At 40.0% G+C, this 23,091-nt stretch overlaps 1 long non-coding RNA gene across 1 annotated transcript; it reads right to left on the bottom strand.

Annotated features, from left to right (window-relative positions):
- Positions 1–663: 663 nt before the first annotated feature.
- Positions 664–6,542, bottom strand: LOC109915506. The gene is made up of 3 exons (XR_007265339.1): positions 6,459–6,542; positions 4,762–4,786; positions 664–1,351 (listed from the first exon to the last, which is right to left on the bottom strand). It is a non-coding gene; the product is annotated as an uncharacterized LOC109915506 (long non-coding RNA).
- Positions 6,543–23,091: the final 16,549 nt, after the last annotated feature.

The following is a 23,091-nucleotide window of genomic DNA, read 5'->3' as shown; positions in this document are numbered from 1 at the left end:
ATAACAATAACAGAAATTGCTGGAAAATGTCAGCAGACCTAGCAGCATCTGTGCAGTGAAAACAATGCTGTTTCAGTAACATTTCTTCAGAACAGCTTTGAAGTAAGATCACTCTACCCTAAATGTTGACACTGCTTTCTCTCCACTGCTGCTGCCAGACCTGCTGAGTTTCTCTAGCAATTTCTGTTGTGGTTTTGAGACGACCAGTATCCGAATTTTGTTTTTGTTTTTTGTTGGGTATAATCAGTATTGATTTTCATCACATGATATATCACCATGCCCCCACATTTCCTCTTCATCAAACATGTTACAACAAATATACTTTGATAATGTTGGAGTTTCCATATACCCTAGGTGATCCCATGTTGTCTTTATTTCTTACATAATCAATGTAGTAATGACAATGAATTACTTCATTTATCTAATTTGGATTAAATTAACCAAGATTGATTCCTTCAGACTGATTAAACATTCTGACTCTTAAACGTTCATAGGATTTAGATTCAAATGAAATGCAGAGATTTATCCTCATGGCAGGAAAAGAAATTATTGCACCATGCTAGTTCTGTACATTTTTACAAAACTGAGACATTCAGTATAGTCATGAACAATTGTTGACCATGATTCAAGTAAAAAAAAGTGAAATAAAAACACAGTTGCTAATGTTCTCAGACAAAGCTGACAACTTGTTGTTTTACATTCTTGGAGACTTGAAACGCCAATTATTAGAAACTAATGTTCGGCCTTATAATCGGTGGGGAAACTTTTCAGGGTGAATGTCATACTGGTTTTAGGTCCCTTACCTCTATTGCCTCTCTCAAACATGATTAATAAATTGACATGAAAAATGAGGCAAGTAAAATCGACCAGATAAGACTAGATATTCTCTAAGCAACCTGTTAGAGATGGCATTACTCATCTCTGGAACACTTGGGATTTGAACCCAGGCCTCCTGTCTTTGCGGTAGGGATACTACCACAAGAATGAGCCCATGCTTATCAATGGGGATGGCACCTTCAGCTGATGGCATGGTGAGGAAAAACATTGCTTTGTCAAAAGGCTGGGGCAGCTGAGTGGCCTTCAGCAACATGTTAGATTTGCCTAGAAAATTTGTGTTCCTGGCATAAACTTTTTTTTAGAAAGGGTAGGTTTTAGGACATGATTGTCTTAAAGGTGTTCTGCCTGAGTGAGTTGTTGGACTTGATGGTACTTTGGAAAGAAAAAATTGACAGATTGGAAATGAGAATCCCTAGATGTTCATAATTTTGAAGTTATTTCCTCATGGACGTCAACATCTCCCATAGGGTCAACTTCACATGGTTTGCCTCGGTTTTCACTTAGTTTTGCATTCCTAATGAGAGAAAAAGAAATGGAAACACTCTAAGAGATGATTCTATCATTCTGCTGCGGTGAAGCTCCTAAAGGTTGCCCCATGAAAATAAAACATAGAATGTGTAAGGTAATTTAATCTTTCAAATCAGCTGCTTCAACAGAATACAATCTACTCTGTAACAAAAACAGAAGCTTGCTGGAAAAGCTCAGCAGGACTGGTAGCACCTATGGAGAGAAATCAGAGTTAACGTTTCAGGTCCAGTGACCCTTCCTTAGAACTCGTTCTGAGTAGACCTGCTTTTCCAGATGTTTCTGATTTTCAGCATTTGCAGTTCTTTTGCTTTGCACAATCTACTCTGTCATTGATTCATCTCAATCCAATTATTGTTGACTTCAGGAATAATCAGTTATTTCAGCAGACCGTCACAAAGTGGTGGGATTCCCCCACTGTGAGGGAAGTCTTTCCCATCAAGTGATAATGCACAATCTTCTTGAGATGTCCACATCTTGATTAAACAAAGCTGGCATGGTGGTTCAGTGGTTACCACTTCTTCCTTACAATGCCAGGGACCTGGGTTCAACTCCAATCTTGGGGGTAGCTGTCTGTGTGGAGTTTGTACATTCTCACTATGTGTGCATGGGTTTCCTCTGGTTTCCTCCTACAGTCCAAAGATATACAGGTTAGGTGGATTGGCCATGCTAAATTACCCATGGTGTACAGGGATGTATAGGAAGGGTGGGTTAGCCATGGGTGAATCTGGGTGGAATGCTCCCAGAGGGTCAGTGATTTGATGGGCCAAATGGCCTGCTTCCACCTGTATGATCTATGAAAGCCAACGTTCTCTGAATAAAAGGGCCTGAGGGTAATCCAGGCAAGTTATTGCCCTGTAATCTAATTACTTAAATTCTCACAATAATCTGGTAGAGGATGTCTTACTGATTCTAAAACCACAATGCCCATTTCTGACTACTTCTGTATTATGAATGAAGCTGCCTGGCCTGGACTCTGAGGGAAACAAAATGAATGTTATTTGTGATGGAAGGTAATGTCCTGAGTTTGTCTTATGACTCATGAAATGATGACCAGTCTTCTTTCCTTTCACTTTTGGTTGTTTTTTTTTTAATTGTGAAGCTCCTGTAATGAGCCAGAAATTCAATTTTATATATGTTGGCTGAGATTTCTAAGTTCTACTGTCCTGTGCTCATGTTTGGGTAAATCCATTTCTCTCTACTGTCGTGAAATGTAATTCACACTTCTGTTCTCCACCTTTAGCCATTTTCTAACCGTAAGTATTCTGTCCCCAGCCACCAAAACTTCAAACAAATATAAGGAAATCATGGACTTTGTCACTAAGATTGAGACCATTCATTCTGCTGCTCCAATGACTTCTCCCCTTTTTTTGCCAGTTAACCTATCCCAGCCTGCCCCCAACCTTCACCTTTATCTACACCAAGAAGGTATGGTGTGGTGGTATTATCACTGGACTGTTAATCCAGAGACCCAGATAACATTCTGGGGACCTGGGTTTGAATCCCACCACAGCAATTGGCGGAATTTGAATTACAAAAAACAAATCTGGAATTAAGAATCTAATGATGACCATGAACCCATTGACAGGGAAAAACCCATTTTGTTCACTAGTGTCCTTTAGAGAATGAAACTGCCATTATTACCTGGTCTGGCCTACATGTGACTCCAGACCTATAGCAATGGGGTTGACTCTGGGCAACTAGGGATGGGCAATAAATGCTGCCTGGTCAGCAATGCCCTCATCCCATGAATGAAAAAAAAAGAAAAAATCTAGTTTCTCTTTCGTTTCTCACCTTCTTTGAGCTCATCTATGAAGCCCACATGTTCTCCCTCGACACCAATTCCACTAAATCGCCAACTGTCCATTTTTTTTTGGTTTCAACCTTACTGACATTATAAATAGATCCCCCTTGTCAAGCACATTCCTTTTAGCTTTTACATTGCTTTTTGCTCTGCTGAAAATACACTGGTGTCTCTGAGAAACTACAAATCACTAGCTTCAATTTCTCCTGCCATCTTTTTGTTCAGTGTACCCTCATCTCCCAGATTATCTTTCCTATAGCTTCCTGATTGAATCTGCTTCAATAACATTGACACTACCAGCCACACCCCACCCTCAACCCCAACTCCTATAGTATTGAAACAGCCCCAATCAAAGTCTCAAATGAGATCCTTTATGACTATGACTGTATTGCATTTCATGCCTTTTGATTTCTCTGGAGCCCGTTATGATAAATCACATTATTCTTATCTCCAGGTGTCTCGCATGTTATCAGCTCAGAAGAATCACCCTTGCTAGGTTCCAATCTCACCCATCCAACCGAAAACAGAGTGTCTCTGGCAAAAGCTTCTCTCCTAGCCCACCTTATCTCTTCCAGAGTCAATCAGGAATCAGTCTTCTACCACCTCCTGCCCTGCATATTATCTGAAGATCTGTAGTTAACTTCCATAGGGACACTGATGATGCACGTCTCCGATACACGTCTCAAACTTGACATTTCCTTTCTGTTGTTAGAATCAGGCATCCAGGTCAGGTGTGGATTAAGCCATAGGGCTGGATTTTAATGTAGCTGATCAATCTGGAATGGGGTGATCTGAGTGTAAAGTGCTCACAGCACAAAAGTTAACCATTGGGCCTATAGTGTTGCTGTTGTCCCTTTGAACAAGCAATTCACCTCACGGTACTCCCCTGACAATCCCCAAAGCTGGTAAATGTTTCTTTTTCAGGTAATCAGCAAATTGCCTTTTGAAAGCTTCAACCTACCCGGTCTCCCCCACACTTTAAGTAAAACATGGAAAACCCAGACGTCAGGGCTCCCCCGTGTGCTCTGAAGTTTTAACATCACAGTGTGTGTGTCATCGCCAGCTGGCTTCTCCCAACTTACTGACCTGGCTTTCACTTGTACAAGGTTCATGAGGGAGGTACATTTGATAACTCTTATGGGAAATCAGGCCTTTATCCTAGAAAGGGCTGGTGTTAATTCTGAGCTGGGGCTGATTCTGGCCTGGTATGGGATGGTGATCCTGGCAGGCTCATGATGGGGGTGTGGTCAGACGTTCTGGGGGAAATTGGAGACATTGGTCCTGAGATTGGAAGCTGTGGGGGCTGGGCAATGTTGATCGTGGCTGAGATAGGAGAGCTGGTGTTGCAATATCCTCTTGGGTGGTGCCCTGTCATTTACTCTTGGAAACTTCAGTTCACTTGAACTCTGATAACTGCTATAGTACAAACAAAGTCAGTGTCTGAGGTTTAGAACTTCCTGTACACTGCAATGATTAAGGTTTGTTTCCTGTGTTTTTAAATGTGCATGTTGCCGGCTGCAAATTATCTTGAACAGTTGTTGATTCAAAAGTTATACTCAAGAAGCTTATACTAAAGAACTAAAGTTGTGACTTACCTAGAGTTGCAAGGACAGTATCGATCTGTGAAATGAGAAGAATTTGACATTATTAGGAATATTCTACATTGAGAACATATTTTCATCCTGCAAATCTCTACATATGCTTTGTTGTTGGAAGATGATTTCTTCAAGCTTTATTTGATTATTATTGCACTGAAACCTTTCTTTCTTCCATTTCTTCTTATCTACCTCATGATGCATTTGCCTGCTTCCATAAGACTATAAGAAATAGGTACAGGAATAGGCCATTCGGCCCCCTCAGGCCTGCTCTGCCCTTCAATGGGATCATGGCTGATCTGCAATTCCTCATGTCCATATTCCAATCCTTTCTCCATAACTTTTGAATCTTTGACTATTCAAGAATTGATCTCAGCCTTAAATATACACATGGACCCTACCTCCACAGCTCTCCAGGGCAAGGAGTTCCAAAGACTCACAAACCTCTGAGAAAATAAATTCCTCCCCATTTCAGTGTTAAATTGACACCTCTTTTTGCCCTTTGGTCCTAGCCTCTTCCGCTGAGGGAAACATCCTCTCATCATTTGCCCTATTAAAGCGGTTAAGAATCCTATATGTTTCAATCAGATCACCTCTCATTTTTCTAAACTCTAATGAATAGAGACCCAACCTGTTTAACCTTTGCTCATAAAACAATCCCTCAATACCAGGCATCATCCTCATGAACCTTTGCTGAACTGCCTCCAATGGAATAATATGTTTCTTTAAATAAGCGGACCTTAAATAAGCAGTGTAGTACTGCTCACAGAACTCGAGATGTGGTCCCACCACCTTGTACAGTTGCAGCAAGACTTCCCTACTCTTGTCCTCCAATTCTCTTGAAATGAGAGCCGACATTCCATTAGCTGTCCTGGTAACCTGTTCTTGGTGCTCCTTTGCTTGTATTTAAGCAGCAGATGGAATCTTGTTGAGGCATTATGGTTCCTGCCTGTCAGCCAGAGAGCCAGCAAGAGACCTGTATGGGCCTCTGTTTTTGAGAAGACCCACTGAACCATATGCCAATCAAGCAGTGCAGGTAGGCCACCTGCAGGCCATCCCTTGGATTCAAGACCGAGGGTAGAAATCTTCCTAACTGAACACTGAGGCTTGCAGTTCTTTTGTTCATGGCACAGGAGGCCATGACTCTTCCAAGAAAAAAAAAACTAATCCCCAGGGTCGCAGGATCACAGAGTGACTCAGGCCACATGTAAACAATTGGGGACAAGATCCACAGATTGAGGGTCATGGGGACAGAAAAGCATAGGGTTCCTACAGCAAAGGCCCAGGAGGTGACCCTCAGTGTGCTGGATATTCAGGCTCTCAGCCACTGAGCACCTTTGACATAGTGGAAGCCTCCCAGTAAAAACAAATTGCATCGTATCAACTGGTGAATGGGTCCACACCAAAACACAAACTGTTGGAAAAACTCAGCAGGTCTAGCAGTGTCCGTGGAGAGAAAACAGAATTACTGTTTCGTGTCCAGAGACCCTTCTTCAGAACTCAGGGTCACTGGACCCAAAAGGTTAACTCTGATTTCTCTCTACAGATGCTGCCAGACCTGCTGAGTTTCTCCAGCAGTTTCCGTTATTGATCCAGATTTTCAGCACCCACAGTTTATTTTGTTTCATAAGTGAGCCTGTATCTTTTACAATTGTCAGCTCATATTTGTGCTGGACGTCAACTTTTGGTAAATTTACCTTTCCATTTACTGCCCCCGATCAGTAATGAAATGACAGCGACGAGAAAGACTAGAAATGTTACAGATCGAACTGGAAAACTACCTATGAAGGAAAAGAAAAACAGTTTGAGTTTCATATAAACAGCATAAACGACTGGTGATAAATATGAGCTAAATTATTTTCCGTGTTTACTGGAATAAAATGGACAATATACAAGCTGGAGTTTCAAACAAATAAACATTTTTGTTTTAAATTCCATGGCTCACAATGATAAATAAATTTGTTACCTTAGTTGTTTATATGATACCTCAGTTCAATTTTTATTACAAGGCTTCAGGCAGCCTCAAAAACCTCAGTAGCAATATAATACTATTTTAACCTCAAATAAATAGAAAAGTTTCAAACACATCTGTTTACTTTGAGCAAAAAGTGGTTTTCAAATGTTTCCAGTGCGCAGTCTGGGCATTGAGATATGCTGTTGCCCTTATTTTGCCAGTATTTTAACATTTGTATGTTAACTTGTATTTAAGTTCTGTTTTTGAGGACACTCTTGAGAATGATGAAGGAAGATGCACTGCGATTGGCTGGGATTACTCATACTGATATATCAGGGATTGACACAAGCAGCTTACAGAGCGGTGACACCATAAAATGTAAAGGGATGGATTTTTTGGGGCACTTGGAAGGCACGTGCAGAAGAGAGACAGGGATCTGGAGAGGGCATGGGGACTTGGGGTGAAAATGGGTTGCTTTAGAAGACCACTCCATTCGAAGCTGGTCAGGTACATTAAAAGCCAGCTTTATGGCTTGGTCGTTGCTTGGCTTGGCTGGGCCTGATTCTAACAATACAGAGGAAATGATGAGTTTAACAGGTCTCACACCCCTACCCTGATGAGACAGTTGTGAGTAAGTCCACCAACAAAAATGCTTGCTGCCCTGTGCTGTTTAAAACAGGGAGTAACATGGATTCACTTCAGATTAGAATGTTGCTCCAATTCGGGAGGACATTCCACTTCTAGAGATGTCAGCTGATTGGATAATGGCAGCAGCTGAGCCAACCTGCAGCGCCAGGCTCAGCAATGGCCACTGCAGGGATTGCAGGCAGTTCCGATAGGGAGTAGATGACAATGGGACCAGTATGTCCAGTAAGTGTGAAGTTTCATCAAGTTTGCAGGTCTTGGTGAAAAGGGTGTGTAAGGTTTAAGGGTTTTTGAGATGTGCCTCAGATGGGCACAAGAAACCCTCAAAGGGGGTCAGCCCTTCTTCAGCACCCTTCATCTCCTCTCTATCCCAACCCTCAGCCCTCCTTTTCCCTTCTCCTTCCCCTACCCTTACCTCCATACCCCCTCATCTCATCCTCTCTAACTTCCTCCCTCGACCTTCTCCATCCCCTTCCTGTTCCCTCCCCAATTCCTCCCTCCATAATCTCCAACCTCCTTTGCTGCTTGGACTCCTCTCCCTCCCCCTCCTCTCCCTGTTTCCTCTGCCTTCTCCTCTCCTCCTCCTCTCTGCACCCCACCACTTCCTCCTCTTCTCTCCTCAACCTTTCATCCTCCTCAATACCCTCCCCTTCCTCTCCCCCTTCTAAACCTTCTTTGCCCCATTCTCTCTCTGCTCCTCTCCTCCACTACCCTATTCTCTCATGAAGTTGAATGTCATTTGCCTGGTTTTCCAACTGGCTTGGGCCTCCAGCTTCCACAGATAGACTTGCAAATTAGGACCTTAAGTGGTGTTCCTCTTTGTGGTTAGCTTTTCAACAGCATACAGACTCTTTGATGGGAGCATGGTCACACATATATTGATATTCCTCAGACTGGTTAGAGTCAGATGATTCAAGTGAATAAAAATGAGATTTCCAGTACCTTTAAAAATGGAAGGCAAATCCGTAGATATGTTGAAGAATTAAAGGTTGAACATTGAAGAATTTATGCATTTACCTACTGTCTTTCTTGTATTGCTTATGGCCTTATTGACCACTGGCCTATTCTATCTATAGGGCCATATTCTACAGGATCATGTTATCTCGGTCTGGCAAATGAATAGGCTTTGGAAAAAATGAATTAATGATTTCTGTTTATAATTAATTACTTATATCTCAGTTTGTTCTGAATCAAGAATTCATACAGAGACTTACTTCTCAAATCAGATTTTAGGTATATATTTACAGGCAGTTCTTTAAAGTCATAATCATTCTGTGCTCCACAAAGATACGTTCCCCTGTCTGAATATTCAATATTTGCAATCTTCAGTATTGAAATGTTTACTCCAGCTGTCAATTGCAAGCTTTTTTCTTCAGATTTCTTTTTCCAAATTACTGTGGCTGCTGGGTTACTGTCCGCTGTACAGTTTAGTTCAAGAAATGTTTGATGCTTAATGTGGATGTGGTCTTGGTTCAGTCGATGGAACATATCTGTGCCAGAAGTCCTGTAATATATGACAAGTTTTGGACCATCTGAATCAGAACAATGGAAATGAGAAATAATTAGTCATAGAAGTAGATTCAACCTGGTCAGAGAATAAGTAAAACTGACTGGAATTAAAAGCACTCAAATGTGTCCTTTCTGTAGTGTAAAATATTAGGACAAAGAACTCTTTAAAAGCAAAGTACTTGTGCAAGAATTGCTTGTTAAGTGGAATCTTATTCATATTCATTCTTAAGCAAAAGACAAGCAGACAACCACTCGCAAGAACACATTCAAATCAGTATTGAAAATGTACAAGAGAGAACGAAAGATTAACTTGGTCTTGAATTTCTACTTCCTTCCTTCTTGACAAGAATCATCGTCATCGCTCCAGTGAATGGTGTTGTGATAAAAAGCATGCAAAGTTTTCAATGTAAAACTACGTTCCATCATTCTCTCCCAGAAAATTGGTCTGTCTTTGACAAGATGTTTTGTGAATAGGGCAAAGCCCTAAAACCATTTTAAGGAGATAAATCTCAGTGTCTCAATATTTCCCTCAATCTACATATTTTCAAAAACCCATCTAATAAGTTTGTTAGTGAAAGAAATGTCTCCTTGTTTCTCCTTTTATCATTATTTTCCTCAGTTTAAACATGGATCCATTGGTATTGAAACCATTAACTTTAGGAAGGAGTAAGCATAGATCAGATTTATCACTTCGATGAACAAATTTTACAATGTTACAGAATTTTGGGGCACATATTTGGCCCATGAGCTGTGCAAGTTTTCAAAGGAACTCTTCAATTTACTCCTACAAAGCAACTCTTTCCCCAGTGTTTGTCCAGTTGGTTTACTTCAAGGACTTTGCAACTCCAGTTACCAAATGGCATTTCCCAAATCTAGCCACGAGTGTCCAGATTCAAAGTTGAACTCTTTCTGCACTGTGAAATGATAAGCTAAAAACAAAACTCCATTTACAGGGCCAGGTTCATTGGGATTCCCTATTAATGTAAGACAATTACACCCAGAATGTCTTCATCCCAACCATCTGAGATGGATTTTTGCTCCATATAGAAAAGTTGAAAGAACAATGTGTTATCTTGGACATTCCAACTCAGCCCGTCATCATATGTACACTCAAGGCTAATATTGCATAATCATCTTGCAAAGCTTCAGGAAAGCAATCAGCATTTAGGCCCCTTCAGGCTTACATTAGGAGTATGCCACAAATTAAAGGCTAAAAACATCAGTCCATCAGAAAAATACATTAAGGTCACATACTTACAGTTCACATTTAGCCTTATCTGCTTTATCATTTGCTTTTCACTTGTTGAATGATGGACGTGACAAGTATAGATTAATCCATGGTCTTGTGAAGTGGGAACAAATGTCAATTGACTAGTAGTGTTAAATGTGCCATCAATGTTCCTGAAAGTGGACTCTTGAGTCATATATCTCATTTCAGCATCCGCTGGTGAAGATTGAGAATTGTCCAGGATGGCTGGCAGCCACTTAATGGAGACATTCTGAGGATAAAAACCCCCTGCAAGGCAGTACAATGAAGATGCCTTTTCTGCTACTAAAATTTCCTGGGTAACAGAAATTGCTGGAGGAGATGGAGGAACTGTAACACAAAATGTGAACTAAATCAAGCTGAATGCAAATTCTAAAGAAGACCATAACAAGCTAATGTCAAGCAGGTTCTACACACTTGGCAACTTCATTTCAATAAATGAATCATGTAGAGGTTACACAAAGCTTATAATTTTATTTCAGTCTTGGAAGATTGCCTAATCCATTGAGTACCAGTCATATAAAAGTTGTTTTCTATATTTTGACAAATTGTCTTTCATCCTTAAGATTTTGTCTAAAATATATTCGTCTGCATGAAGCCTAATGTTGTTTTCAATGGGAACTTCAGAATGTTACATCTTTAAGCCCAAACTGTTCAATTGCATTTCAAAGTGGAACTCACCTCTTCCTATGTCATGGATCACTGTTATCATAATAAATCTGCAGTATATATCCTTTTTATATTGTTATGATGGTTTATGATTACATTGTTGTTTAAAGATGCCAATAGGTTCCAGAAATTGTGTGGGACTTGTGGAAAATACCTTATGTAAGAGACTGCACATACAAGGAATGAGTGATCTAAGAAATGGATTTTTTTGCAAGATGTTAAGTTAAGTTGAAATATTATACATGAGTGAGACAAAAAAAGCATGAATTAGAATGGAAAATATTGAATTATAGTATGCCAGCATGATACATATTTGAAAATAAGAAGCCTAATTTGAGCTATTGCAGCTAAGTGATTACACAATATCCAAAAGCAAATTTTCCAGTCTCCCAGTGAGAATTCTCAATTAATCAATTCAATCTTACTTCTTTAACTAATTATCTTGCAAGTAATTACATGAGACTCAGTTTTCTGTCAAATTGGGTGAGAAGTCTGGAGGCAGTGAGTGACTACATGTTTCCACACCAATGCATGCCAGTTTACCAATATCATCCTACCATCAGGCCACAAGTGACTCATAGCCAATTCAAGTGAATGGAAAGTCATTTGCGGCCAATTTTCAATGGCTAACTGGAATTTCCAGAGCAAGCCAACTTTCTGAAGGTGATTTCCAGGTGGCAGACATGGTGGCTGGTGTAATAGACTACAGGCTCTCCCTGCCTACTCAATCACAGCCATGGCTGCAGGCCACCCTGTATTGTGGCTCCCCCTTCCACAGTGGTGGCCTGACAGTCAGAACTATATTTTACTTCTCATGTTTCAAAAGTGCGCAGAAAATATCTAAAGATGGAGGCACCATCTCTCTCCTTCACCTGCAACAGTGGACTGTTGGAGAAAGTCTTGTTGACTTTCCAGCTTTGCGGGCCTATCCCACCAGCTTTAATTTGGCAGGATGCACAATGTCTGGCCAAAAATCATGACGATGTGACCGCACTGATAGAGTGAAGGGTTGGAACCTCAATTTGACCTCAACACTGGGATACTAAAATGCAAAATCCTGTTCATTGTTTCAGCAATTCATTAATGAAATCAAAGGACATGATATTCCATTAATTTTAAATTTCTGATGCTTTTTGAAAAAGTAGTTATGCCATATATGCAAACATTTATAATAGAATATGCACTTTACCATCAACATGCAATTGTGTTCCTGGTCCTTTTTCCTCAATTGGTGGGTAGATAGTTGGTACCTTCACCACACATGTATAATTCGAATCAGACATTCTAAAAGAAACATTTTTGATCATCAGAGTTGCAGCACAGTGGCTAAAAGTGCGTGGAGCAATGTCAGGGATGCAGGTCAGATTATTCCCTGAATATTCTCTGGTTATTCTCTCAGTAATCCCCTGTGAGGTCTTGTACCAGAATACGTAGATCCAATTACTGTCATTTGCAATATAATTAAATGTGCAGTTTAATGTGGCTGGCTTTCCTCTCAGGATGTTGACCAGACTTGGCTGAGACACATCCCCAACCACTGGATTACCTAATGGAACAAAATATATCAATTATCAGTAATCTTAGACCTAATCAGACTGACCGACAAATAATGGATAATATTTATTATCTGTTTATCTATGGTTATAATTGACATACAGTCATAGAGTCATAGAGCACAGAAACATACCCTTCGGTCTAACCAGTGCATGCCGAACATGTTTAGCTTTTTGCTGTAAGGAAAGTAGTGACCCCATAATGAAGGAAATTACAGCATTTACCATTTGCCTGACGGTAGACAGGCAATATCTGGGACCCACACTTGCAGTTGCTATGCTCCTAATTATTGACTCATACATGACTGTTGCATTTCAAATCTTTCTGATCTTTCTGGTGTTCTAGCAATTTTCTATCTGGTCGGTTTTGATTATTGCTGCATTTCTTCAAGGAGTCCTGACTGTCTGCACTTATCCAAAACAATAATCTAGTTTGTAAGTCTATTGCCATGGTGAATTTCTACACTGCCTGTGCCTTTCCCATCCCCTCATTTTGTTACCGCACATTGTCTTCGGAGGTCACCACATCAGTCAAGTACTCAGTCTTTGATTCTCAACTGCATTGCAGTGACTCCAGTCACTTATCACATGTTGATTGTGGCTTGAGCTCAAACAACTGGCAGCAATTCCTGCACATGAGGTTATCCAGAATGCAGGGAATACCCCTGGAGTTTCCAAATAGAAACAAGGTCCATGTGCAATTTGTCCCAGATAGTCTGTCTTTAAGTCAATCTACTGACCAATCAAACACCTAAGAATGAAACCTGTAAGCCTGAGAAACTAGCATTTAAGACACTGACTTTTTAAAAAAAATTTGAACATAATGTAAAAGGTCAGCATTACTGTCTATCTCGAACAAATTGTTGCCTTTTTGAACCTCTGCAATCCATGGAGTGTAAATACACTCACAGTGCCATTTTTATGCAGCAGCTTGACTCAGCTGAGTGCGTGCACTGGCATTTTAGTGGCCGTTAAAACTCAACCACATTGCCCTACACGATATTTTAAAATATCTAAGAAACTGACCACTGCAAGAGTGAGAGACTAAAAGTGATAAAACGTTAACAATAGACACTTGAGTTTATATCTAACCATCTCAAATGCAATGGAAACTACAATCACGTAAACTTTAACAGTGAGAAATGAACAATTTAATTAAATAGATAAAATAGAAACATACATATATGCATACATAAAGTAATCAGGGAGTTTCAAATAATTGCTTTTACAGAATTAGAATGCTAAAAAAAGACCAATGTCACAGAGTGTGATTTCAAAATAGTGTCTTTTTTTATGAAACCAACAATTATTTCATAAGATATGAACTTTATTAAGTAATTACATTTGAGTTTTAGGCAAATAAAGACCCACAATTTCCATACAATTCCAAGGGTTGTCCAAGTTTCCGGCTTTATCTCTGATTGGACACTGGTGCAATTCCAAAGAAAAAGGAATACATGTAGATTTTCTCAAATACTTACATTGATCTCTGAAGTTTATTCACAATTAGAGCAGCAGATCTTTTGAAATCTCAAGACCAAAGTATATATATTGTTACCTTACTGATTCTGCATTAGCTGAGTGATCTAATTCCATATTTTCTTTAAGCTGAGCCTTATAACCCTTCTAAAGGTTTAAGTTGTATGTTACAACATTTTAAATATAATATTTGGAGTGGTAAATTGCCACAGATGTTAATCATAAATTGTGATGTTGCAAAAGTTTGTTTAAATGTTAACACTGATGATAGATTGAGGTATTGTTGATCCCTATTTTTAGAATTTGGTTAGAAAAAGATATCAAATTATGAGGAGAAAAGGCAAAAACGTGGAGTAAAGCTGAGGTTCAGCTATGACTGAATATGATAACATAGAGTTTCAAAAGGCTGAATGGCCTACTCCTATTTCAGTGTTAATATATACTTACATTACTACTTTTATGTTAAAAGAGAAGAGATATTAGGGTGTTACATAAAGTCAAGAATCTAATTCCCCAACAAATTAAAGGAAGAAATGAATCAGCTGCAGTCAGTAATTATTGTCCTTTTGGAGCTTACCTGGAGGACAACTCTAGCCAGGTGCAAAGACTATTTTAAAGATTCTCAGCTCTTTAATTGAAACTCAAGAATTTAAGAACTTGGGAGCAGGAACAGGCAATTCAGTACCTTGAACCTTTCCTTCATTTAATATGATCGCAGCTGATTTCATCTTGACCTTTACTTTCCTGCCCGCTTTCCATAACCCTTCAACCCATTAATAATCAAATATCTGTCAATCTCCTCTTTATGTTGACCGAATGTCCCTACATCAACCACAAACTAGGAATTCCACAGATTCATGACCCTTTGAGAGAAGTAATCTTTTCTCATCTCTGTGATACATCAGCCACCCCTTATCCTAAAACTGTGACTTCATTCTAAAGTTCTCCATAAGGAAACACCCTTGCTACATCTACTCTGTCATACCCCTTTAGCATCTTATATATGTCAATTAGATCGCCTCTCATTCTTCTAAATTCTGGAGACAATATGTCTAAACTGCTTAATCTCTCTTCTCATCTCTGGAGTCAATCTAGTATACCTCCTTTGAACTGCGTCCATCCCCACATCAACTGCATCCCTCCTCAATTAAGGGGACTAAAATTGTAACATTACTTCAAGTGCAGTCTCACTAATGCCTTGTGCAGTTGTACCAACAGTTTGCTCCTTTCACACTCTATTGCTTAAGCAATAAATGCCAAAATTCCATTTGCTTTCCTTATTCCCTGCTGTGCCTGCACACTGCCAGTACTACTGCAGACTCATGGGAAGTTTGGAAACATCTTTGCATTTGTGTTTTGAGGACGTTAGCCAGTATGTCCGTGCTTAAGACCACCAATGAACTTAGTGAGTGATATGTAAAGGATTGACCACAGAATGTTCTTGAGTAGACTTGTAGCTTGGGTTGTGGATGCTGTGGTTGGATCTCTCGCTGAGCTGGTTCGTTAGTTTGCAGACGTTTTATTACCCTGCTGGGTAACATCATCAGTGTAGCCTCCGATGAAGTGCTGTTGTGTTTTCCTGCCTGGTTTTTAAACAGTGGGGGCCGTTGGACTAGATTACCTCACTTCCAGTTTTTCTTTGCAGTGGTGTGTATATAAGGTCTAATTCTATGTGTTTATTGATTGCCTTCTTGGTGGAGAATCAGGCCTCTAGAAATTCCCATGCTTGTCTCTGTTTGGCTTGTCCTAGGATCCTAACGTTGTCCCAATTGAACTGGTAGTTCTCCTTATCCCTGTGAATGGCGACGAATGAGTATTGGTCATGTCTTTTTGTTGCTAGTTGGTGTTCATGTGTTCCCATAGCCAGTTTTCTTCCTGTCAGTCCAATGTAATGTTTGTCGCAGTCCTTGCATGGAACCTTTTATATTACGTTGGCTCTGTCCATAGCGGGTAAGGGGTCTTTGGTTCTTATTAGCAGTTGACGTAGGGTTGATGTAGGTTTGTGTGCTACTCTGATGCCCAGTGGCTGTAGGAGTTTTGTGGTCAGTTCAGATAAGTTCTTGATGTATGGTAACGTGACGATGTACACCCCAACATACTTCCTCAGTCACCAGACCTGAAACATTAACTCTGATTTTTTTCTTCACAGATGCTGCCAGACCTGCTAAACTTTTCCAGCAACTTCTTAATTGGGGTATATATAAATCCCTGAATTCATTTCAAGTCACTGCCCTGAGAGAACTAAAGGCTTTAGCATTGTAAAGAAGAGGTTACATTTTAGGTCAGACAATGCTTGAACACTATAAAGTTGCTTAGCCACACTGACACCCCCATAGCCTCCGTATCCACAGGTAGGATGCCCAGTGGGATTAAAGTGTCTCATCTGCTAAATATCACTTGAGCCCTGATCTCACACACCTATATTTCCAAGAAAATCATGTTGACAGAATGAAATTAAAAAAAAAAAGGACAGCATGAATACACAGGACTTTTTTGTTAAAACCTGGAAGAGCAGGTGGTTTTGGGCGCAGGTGAAGCAATAAACCAGAAACAATGCATGCATAAGCCAGGTCCAAACTGTCATCGTCCACATTTAACTCAAACACATTAGGTTGCTTACACATTACATATGTGGGAGTTTTGGGTTACTTATTAACATTTAATACTTAACTCAATAGTTCTACAATTTCAACTCACTGTGAAACTTAATGATACATGAGTATTTTTGTTTCCTGAAATTCATCATTGAAAGCAAGTGAGAATGCAACAGGAATTGAGGGTGGGGTTTGCTGATTATAACTCATAGACATCCTGTGGTAAACATTCAGTATTCACAAATGTTTTCTTACCAATTAGCCAGGGAGTGTTCATTCATAGTATTCCTGCTGGGAGTTTTCTTTCTACTTTTTGGAATTTTTCTGAATCACATCAGGATGGCACCTCTGTTAATTTCAGATCTCAGCTAACAGGCTGCCTGCTGTTCAGAGACTGTATCTGATCGACAGCAAAGAGACCAAGAGAAGGTTACAGTTCGCAAGAAGCATCAGCCACAACAAAGGCAGAGGCTGAGTTTTCTTGACAGCTCAAAACAGCAGGGTCTGTCGGGATTCAGGTTCTCATGTCAGGTGGTCTTGGATAACTGCAGAAGGGGAAACGTTTCTGCTGGAGCAAGTAGTCACATCTTACTGGTCACTGCTACAGTTATCATGGTCCTGGATACCTCTGTCTATGGCCTGCCAGCCAGTAATCCACAAGTACTTAGTGGGTTGTTTGCAAAGGTTGTGAGCTTCACCTCTAATGATACTGGTCAGTTGGAGTGAGTGCTTGGGTTTATAACTCTCAGGCTTTCCATAGGTATCATTGACTATATGTATATGTAGCAATCCTGATATTGCCAGATCAACAAGGAGTGTTTGTGACCCTCAAAACCTTCCACTTCCCCAATTCATGGGCAGATGCTAGAAATGATTTCTCTAGCAGAGGCATCAGTTCTCAGGAAACTTCCACAATGCTTTCATCCTGTGGCATTCTTTGATGTTTTTGGAGCTAGGAGCAGGTTTAAGGAAATGGTTATGGAAAAGGATAAGCCTTCCACAAAAGTTAAAATTTTTAATTGGAGTAAGGCAAATTTTAATGATATGAGACATGAACTTTGAAAAGGTGATGGGAGTAGACTGTTCACAGGTAAAAGGACATCTGACAAGAGGGAGGTGTTCAAGAGGGTGATAACGAGAGTTCAGATGCATTTTGTTCCTGTTACAGTGAAGGGTAGGCCTGGTAAGATTAAGGAACAATGGATGAATAAAAATATTGAGGTTCCAGTCAAGAATAAAAGAGAATCTGATTTTAGAATCAAACAATTTTGGTTCAAGTGAATCTCTTAATCAATATAAAGAGTGTAGGGGCATTCTTAAGAGAGAAATCTGGAAGGCAAAGATGGGATATGAATAGCATTGACATATAAATTTAAGGATAATCCAAAGAGATTCTACAAATAGATTAACTGCAAGAAGGTAAATAGAGAGAATGTAGGGCTTCTTAAAGATCAAAGAGGTTGTCTTTGTGTTGAACCCCAGGAGATGGGAGAGATATTAAATGAATATTTTGCATCAGTTTTTTTTATTGTGGAGAAAGAAATGGAGCCTCAAGAATGCAGAAAAATAAATTTTGATGTTTGAAAAACAGTTCACACAATAGAAAAGGAAGTTTGGGAGGTCTTAGAGAATATAAAGGTGGATAAATCTCTGGGAGCTGATCTAATGTATCCGGGAATGTTGTGGGAAGTAAGGGAGGAAATTACAAGACCTCTTGCAGAAATATTTGCATCATCTATAACTATGTGTGAGGTGCCTGATGACTGGAGGGTGGCTAATGTTGTACCTTTGTTTAAAAAAGATTGTAAGGAGAAATTGAGGAACTATAGACCTGTGAGTCTGACTTCGGTTGTGGGTAAATTGTTGGAGGTGATTATAAAAAGCTAGGATTTATGGATATTTATAGAGGCAAAAGTTGATTAGGGATATTCAGCATGGTTTTGTGCAAGGAAAATCATGTCTCACAAACTTGATTGAGTTTTTTGAGGAAGTTATCAAAAAGATTGATGACGGCAGAGCAGTAGACGTTGGATTTTAGCGAAGACTTTGACAAGGTTCTGCATGGTAGACTAATTAGTAAAGTTAGGTCACATGGGATTCAGGGTGAGCTTGCCAATTGCACACATAATTGGCTTAATGACTGGAGACAGAGATTAATAGTGGAGGGTTGCTTTTTGGATTGGAGTCCTGTGAGCAGTGGTGTTCCACTTGAATCAGTTCTGGGTCCTCTTTTGTGTCATTTATGTAAATGATCTGAATGAGAATATAGAAGGCAGGGTTAGTAAATTTGCAGATGACACCAAAATTGGTGGCATATTAGAAGTGAAGAAGCTTTTCTAAGATTACAAAGGGATCTTGACCAAATGGGTCAATAGGCTGAAATACAGCAGATGGAGTTCAATCTGGATAAATGCAAGGTATTGCATTTTGGTACAACAAGGGTAGGGCTTGTACAATTAATGGTAAGGCCTTGGGTAGTGTTGTAGAACAGAGGGACCTAGGCTTTCAGGTACATAATTCTTTGAAGTTTGCTTCATACATAGACAGGATGGTTAAAAAGGCATTTGCTCATTGCTCAGTCCTTTGAGTGTAGGGGTTGAGAAGTCACGATGATGTTGTATGGGACATTGGTGAGGCCTCTTCTGGAATATTGTATCCAGTTCTGGTCACCCAGTTATAGGAAAGAATATTATCAATCTAGAGAGAGTTCAGGAGAGACTTAACAGGATGTTGCCAGGTATGGAAAGTTTAATTTATAAAGAAAGGCTGAATAGGCTGGGACATTTTTCACTGAAGCAGAGGAGGTTGAGAGGCGACCTAAGAGAAGTTTATAAAATAATGAGAGATATAGATAGAGTTATTGGTAATTGTCTTTTCCCAAGGATGGAGGATTTCAAGACTAGGAAGCATATTTTTAAGGTGAGAGGAGAAAGATTTCAAAAAGACATAAGAAGCAACTTTTTTTTACACAGAGGATGTCTCGCGTGTGGAATGACATTCCTGAGGAAGTGGTGGATGCAGGTAGAATTGCAATGTTTAAAAGACATATGGATAAGTACATGAATAGGAAAGGTTTGGAGGGATATGGGCCAGGAGCAGGCAGGTGGGACTTGTTTAGTGTGGGATTGTGTTTGGCATGGACTGGTTAGATTGAAGAGTCTGCTTCCATGCTGAATTACTTTATAACTCTATCAGAAACCCAGTCAAGGAAGGCCAACAGCACTGCAGTGAATGCCTATCAGTTTTGTGACTGAGAATGCTGTGAATTTGCTGAGTTTTAGCTCCAGGTGCCAATATAGATCTGGACGCACCCTTCAGTACTCTCAGTAAGTAGATTTATATCTCCACGCATGATACTAAGATAGCACTATCCTACATACAACAAAACATGCCTTGTTTATCTCCCTCTCAATCCCTATCAATTCAAGACTTCCAATTAATTCTGAAGAAGTTGAAAGGTGACTTGATACGCAACAGTTAGGAATTTACAGGAGAAAACATCTCACAAAATAATAATAATTATTGAATTGTAAGAACAAACGCCTGCTTACATATCCAAGAACAGACCATTGACCAACTGTAGGCTTTTCTGTTCTTCTTGCCACTGTTCTTACATGATGCAAACTTGTGGTTTCAGCAGACAGACTGCTCAGATTAACTACAGATTGTCAAGGTGCTCCTGTCTTGGTTTTGGAACCTGTGATGGTCTTGCTAAAGACTGCATCAGCTACTCTTCTATAGGGGCAGACGTGGCCATCAGGACACAAGGCAGCATGTTAGAATTAGAATTAGGATTCGGATTTGCTGTATTGTCATATGTACTCACATTAGTACAATGAAAATTTACAAATCGCCACTTGCAGCGCCATCTTAGTACAAAGATACCTAGTATAGATTCTTAAGTATGGATTCTTAGAAATAAATTAGAAAAATACAAAATCATAGGAATAAACCAGAAAAATAAAGGAATAAAGACATAAATGTCAGGTGCTGACTGGAGGAAAGTGACGGGCAAGACGTGAAAATGCCTTCTGTGGATTCCCCTTTTCCATGATGTTTTCACTATCATCCTTCTCATAGCTGGGGGGGCTGGCTGCATTTTATTGTCAACACACTGGTGCTAATCAATGTGGCATTATAAGGCCGATGTTAAGGTATCTGGTCCCCGATTTAAGGAAATTGTAATGTTTAGCCTTGCTGGGCATTCTTGCCCTGTGGAAAAAGTGTTAGAAAATATCATGGACAGTGCTGACAAGTGACAATTGCTTCACAGTAACCTGCTGATTGATGCTTAGCTTGAGTTCCCATCAGGGTCATTCAGCCACTGATCACATTACAACCTTGGTCCAAGCATGGAATTGAAATCCAGAGGTGACAGCAGCATGGCTGCCATTAATATCAAGACTACTTTAACTGAGTGTGGTATCAAGGAGCCCAAGCAAAATTGGAATCAATGGAACCAGGATGTCTAACCCTCCAGTGATTAACGATACACCTAGCACAAAGGAAGATGGTTGCTATGACCAGAAAGGAAGCATTACATTGGTATGAATATAGTAGACAAGACCACCTAATTTATGCTACATTCCTAGATGAGAATGCTCATTTTTAAAAAACACATACATGGAATGTGGATGTCGCTGGCTGGCCCAGCATTTATTGCCCATTCCTTGCTGTCCTTGAGAAGGTTGTGGTGAGTGGCCTTCTTGAACTGCGGTAGTCCATGTGCTATAGGTAGACCCACATAGCCATAGGGAGGGAGTTCCAGGATTTTGAGCCAGCAATAATGAAGGAGAAATTCCATACTTCCAAATCAGGATGGTGAGTGGATCTTATGTTGAAGGTGTTCCCTTGTATCTTCTGCCTTTGTCCCTCTGAATGGAAGTGGTTTTGGTTTGGAAGGTGCTGGTGAATTTCTGCAGTGTATCCTGTAGATGGTACACATTGTTACATGAGTGTCAGTGGTGAAGGAGTGGTTATTTGTGGATGTAGTGCCAATCATGTTGGCTGCCTTGTCCAGGATAGTGTCAAGATTCTTGAGTGTTGTTGGAGTAGAACTCATTCTTATCGATGGTGGACAAGTACTGGGAAGTCAGAAAATGAGTTACTCGCTGCAGGCTTCCTGGAGTTTGACCTCTTCTTTTAGTCATTGTATTTACATGGCTAGTCCAGTTCAGTTTCGTTTCTGGACAATTGTAACCTCCAGGATATGAATAATGAGGGTTTCAATGATGATAATTCTAATGAATGTCAAGGGATGACGATTAGATTCTGACTTGTTGAAGATGGTCTTTACCTAGCATTTGTGATACGTGAATGTTACTTGCCAATTTTGAACCCAAAAACTCACAACCACCTTCCTATGTGCCAGGTATGACTCCAACTAGTGGAGAGTTTTCCCTTGACTCCCATTGACTCTAGGTTTGTTAGGTCTCCTCGACTTAATCAAATGTGGCCTTGATATGAGGGGCAGTCACACTTCTGGAAATCAGCTCTTTTGTTCATGTTTAGACCTAGAGTCTACTGAATGATGCTGTTGGGACCCAAACTGGGTATCGGTTATGATTTGGTTAGGGACCAGTAACCAAATATTTTTAAGAGAACAAAGACACAAAATTCCATCATGTTAGAAAATGAATGTTACCATAGGTTAGAAAAGTAAATCTACTTGCTGTTTACATGTAACTTACACTGGAGAATTAACATTAGATTAACATTGATCATCAGATATGCTGTAACTGAATGTCTCACAGAACATATCAAATAATTAATGGGGGCAAGACAGTTCTCACAGATTTCTCAGCAACCCACCTAGTGACACTGTGGATCACAGAATCCCGCTGGAACTTTGTCATCTCCACAATAGATGTCAATTTTTTATTCTTGTAGATCTAGCTTCATACTCTCTATGAAGGCCAGTATTCTGTCACTCAGTCACCCTTTATTTACAATGGATAGTACATGACACTGATCTAGCTAGCACGGAGTCAGCTCCTAGACTGACCAGAAGCCCTTATACTCTTGTTTATATCTGTCAGCCAGGGCTCCCTGATTGGACAAGATTAACAACCCCAATCAGGGAACTCATACTCCATGGATCCACCTGGCTGACATCATTCCAATCACTAGATCCCTGTGAAACCATTTTCGGCCCATTGCCATCTTCTCTGACAGCTAAATCCAAAAACTGACTGACTTTGAGATGCAACTCACCGACACTTGAACTATCTTGAGTGACCTACCTAAACACTCCCCTGAGCATTTTGCCTTATTGTTAGGCAGTACCAAATGTAACTAACAGTGGAACATCCTATGATTGAATGTTACTTTCTTAAAATATTTAGCTAACTAATTCTGCCGCTGACAACTTCAAACACAGAGAATGGATTTTATGACTTTGTGCTTGTTGGACATCAATCATCTCAGTATCAGGACTTCAGGAGCAACTCAGGGTAATACCCTTGGCCCGATCATCTTTGTATGCTTTATCGCTGACCTTCGTTCCTTCATAAGAGCAGATGTGGAGACAGTCACTAATGATTGCACAGTGTTTAACATCATTCATTACTCCTCAGACACTGAAACAGCATATGTCCATAACAAGGGTCACCGGACCCGAAACGTTAACTCTGTTTCTTCCTTCACAGATGCTGCCAGACC

The sequence above is a fragment of the Rhincodon typus genome, chromosome 32 (genome assembly GCF_021869965.1).
Source record: "Rhincodon typus isolate 14 chromosome 32, sRhiTyp1.1, whole genome shotgun sequence".
Classification (NCBI taxonomy): domain Eukaryota; kingdom Metazoa; phylum Chordata; class Chondrichthyes; order Orectolobiformes; family Rhincodontidae; genus Rhincodon; species Rhincodon typus.
The sequence above is the reverse complement of the archived record's forward strand: the minus strand, read 5'-3'. Positions and strand labels throughout refer to the sequence as shown.